Here is a 2,500-nt window from a genome sequence, read left to right as displayed (position 1 = left end):
GAGACCGCCTGGGAATACCAGGTGTTGTAGGCTTTTAATTTTTTCTCACAGTCCGGGGAGAGCTTTTTGCCATGTGTTTCTTGCTCATCATCAAAGCTTTAAACCCTTATTTGAACCTTCTCACCTTCTCTGTCCTGTCCCAGGGCTTATAATTCTTTCTGTCTGACGACAAGCAGCAGCAGCAGCAGCAGCAGCAGCAGCAGCAGCAGCAGCAGCAGCAGCAGCAGCAGCAGCAGCAGCAGCAACAGAATAAGAAAAGTAAAATAAAGAGCTTTCACACCTGCAGCCATACCTCCCTGAAAGCGCCCGATCTCATCTGATCTCGGAAGCTAAGCAGGGTTGGGCCTGGTTAGTACCTGGATGGGAGACCGCCTGGGAATACCAGGTGTTGTAGGCTTTTTCTTTTCTCACAGTCCGGGGAGAGCTTTTTGCCATGTGTTTCTTGCTCATCATCAAAGCTTTAAACCCTTATTTGAACCTTCTCACCTTCTCTGTCCTGTCCCAGGGCTTATAATTCTTTCTGTCTGACGACAAGCAGCAGCAGCAGCAGCAGCAGCAGCAGCAGCAGCAGCAGCAGCAGCAACAGCAACAGAATAAGAGAAGTAAAATAAAAAACTTTCACACCTGCGGCCATACCACCACGAAAGCGCCCGATCTCGTCTGATCTCGGAAGCTAAGCAGGGTTGGGCCTGGTTAGTACCTGGATGGGAGACCGCCTGGGAATACCAGGTGTTGTAGTCTTTTTCTTTTCTCACAGTCCGGGGAGAGCTTTTTGCCATGTGTTTCTTGCTCATCATCAAAGCTTTAAACCCTTATTTGAACCTTCTCACCTTCTCTGTGCAGTCCCAGGGCTTATAATTCTTTCTGTCTGACGACAAGCAGCAGCAGCAGCAGCAGCAGCAGCCGCAGCAGCAGCAGCAGCAGCCGCAGCAGCAGCAGCAGCAGCAGCAGAATAAGAGAAGTAAAATAAAAAACTTTCACACATGCGGCCATACCACCCTGAAAGCGCCCGATCTCGTCTGATCTCGGAAGCTAAGCAGGGTTGGGCCTGGTTAGCACCTGGATGGGAGACCGCCTGGGAATACCAGGTGTTGTAGGCTTTTAATTTTTTCTCACAGTCCGGGGAGAGCTTTTTGCCATGTGTTTCTTGCTCATCATCAAAGCTTTAAACCCTTATTTGAACCTTCTCACCTTCTCTGTCCTGTCCCAGGGCTTATAATTCTTTTTGTCTGACGACAAGCAGCAGCAGCAGCAGCAGCAGCAGCAGCAGCAGCAGCAGCAGCAGCAGCAACAGAATAAGAGAAGTAAAATAAAAAACTTTCACACCTGCGGCCATACCACCCTGAAAGCGCCCGATCTCGTCTGATCTCGGAAGCTAAGCAGGGTTGGGCCTGGTTAGTACCTGGATGGGAGACCGCCTGGATATACCAGGTGTTGTAGGCTTTTAATTTTTTCTCACAGTCCGGGGAGAGCTTTTTGCCATGTGTTTCTTGCTCATCATCAAAGCTTTAAACCCTTATTTGAACCTTCTCACCTTCTCTGTCCTGTCCCAGGGCTTATAATTCCTTTTGTCTGACGACAAGCAGCAGCAGCAGCAGCAGCAGCAGCAGCAGCAGCAGCAGCAGCAACAGAATAAGAGAAGTAAAATAAAAAACTTTCACACCTGCGGCCATACCACCCTGAAAGCGTCCGATCTCGTCTGATCTCGGAAGCTAAGCAGGGTTGGGCCTGGTTAGTACCTGGATGGGAGACCGCCTGGGAATACCAGGTGTTGTAGGCTTTTAATTTTTTCTCACAGTCCGGGGAGAGCTTTTTGCCATGTGTTTCTTGCTCATCATCAAAGCTTTAAACCCTTGTTTGAACCTTCTCACCTTCTCTGTCCTGTCCCAGGGCTTATAATTCTTTCTGTCTGACGACAAGCAGCAGCAGCAGCAGCAGCAGCAGCAGCAGCAGCAGCAGCAGCAGCAGCAGCAGCAGCAGCAGCAGCAGCAGCAGCAGCAGCAGCAGCAGCAGCAGCAGCAGCAGCAGCAGCAACAGAATAAGAGAAGTAAAATAAAGAGCTTTCACACCTGCGGCCATACCACCCTGAAAGCGCCTGATTTCGGAAGCTAAGCAGGGTTGGGCCTGGTTAGTACCTCGATGGGAGACCGCCTGGGAATACCAGCTGTTGTAGGCTTTTTCTTTTCTCACAGTCCGGGGAGAGCTTTTTGCCATGTGTTTCTTGCTCATCATCAAAGCTTTAAACCCTTATTTGAACCTTCTCACCTTCTCTGTCCTGTCCCAGGGCTTATAATTCTTTTTGTCTGACGACAAGCAGCAGCAGCAGCAGCAGCAGCAGCAGCAGCAACAGAATAAGAGAAGTAAAATAAAAAACTTTCACACCTGCGGCCATACCACCCTGAAAGCGCCCGATCTCGTCTGATCTCGGAAGCTAAGCAGGGTTGGGCCTGGTTAGTACCTGGATGGGAGACCGCCTAGGAATACCAGGTGTTGTAGGCTT

General features: G+C 50.0%; 7 non-coding genes and 1 pseudogene across 7 annotated transcripts in view; all 8 read left to right on the top strand.

Moving 5' to 3' along the window:
* Window positions 1-33, top strand: part of LOC128476905 (5S ribosomal RNA) — a 119-nt gene extending 86 nt beyond the window's left edge. The window contains exon 1 of the ribosomal RNA XR_008347897.1: window positions 1-33. This exon is cut by the window's left edge and continues 86 nt beyond it. This is a non-coding gene — a ribosomal RNA (5S ribosomal RNA).
* A 245-nt stretch (window positions 34-278) lies between these two features.
* On the top strand, window positions 279-397 carry LOC128476612 (5S ribosomal RNA). The gene has a single exon (XR_008347617.1). It is a non-coding gene; the product is annotated as a 5S ribosomal RNA (ribosomal RNA).
* Window positions 398-622: 225 nt separating this feature from the next.
* Window positions 623-741, top strand: LOC128479139 (5S ribosomal RNA). Its single transcript, XR_008350027.1, has one exon. It is a non-coding gene; the product is annotated as a 5S ribosomal RNA (ribosomal RNA).
* A 240-nt stretch (window positions 742-981) lies between these two features.
* LOC128479192 (5S ribosomal RNA) lies at window positions 982-1,100 on the top strand. Its single transcript, XR_008350077.1, has one exon. It is a non-coding gene; the product is annotated as a 5S ribosomal RNA (ribosomal RNA).
* Window positions 1,101-1,324: 224 nt separating this feature from the next.
* LOC128478974 (5S ribosomal RNA) lies at window positions 1,325-1,443 on the top strand. The gene has a single exon (XR_008349869.1). It is a non-coding gene; the product is annotated as a 5S ribosomal RNA (ribosomal RNA).
* A 218-nt stretch (window positions 1,444-1,661) lies between these two features.
* On the top strand, window positions 1,662-1,780 carry LOC128477525 (5S ribosomal RNA). Its single transcript, XR_008348492.1, has one exon. It is a non-coding gene; the product is annotated as a 5S ribosomal RNA (ribosomal RNA).
* A 287-nt stretch (window positions 1,781-2,067) lies between these two features.
* LOC128480695 (uncharacterized) lies at window positions 2,068-2,176 on the top strand (annotated as a pseudogene).
* Window positions 2,177-2,380: 204 nt separating this feature from the next.
* Window positions 2,381-2,499, top strand: LOC128477207 (5S ribosomal RNA). The gene has a single exon (XR_008348189.1). It is a non-coding gene; the product is annotated as a 5S ribosomal RNA (ribosomal RNA).
* The last annotated feature ends 1 nt before the right edge of the window (window position 2,500 follows it).

This window comes from Spea bombifrons, chromosome 2 (assembly GCF_027358695.1).
Source record: "Spea bombifrons isolate aSpeBom1 chromosome 2, aSpeBom1.2.pri, whole genome shotgun sequence".
Classification (NCBI taxonomy): Eukaryota; Metazoa; Chordata; class Amphibia; order Anura; family Pelobatidae; genus Spea; species Spea bombifrons.
The sequence above is the reverse complement of the archived record's forward strand: the minus strand, read 5'-3'. Positions and strand labels throughout refer to the sequence as shown.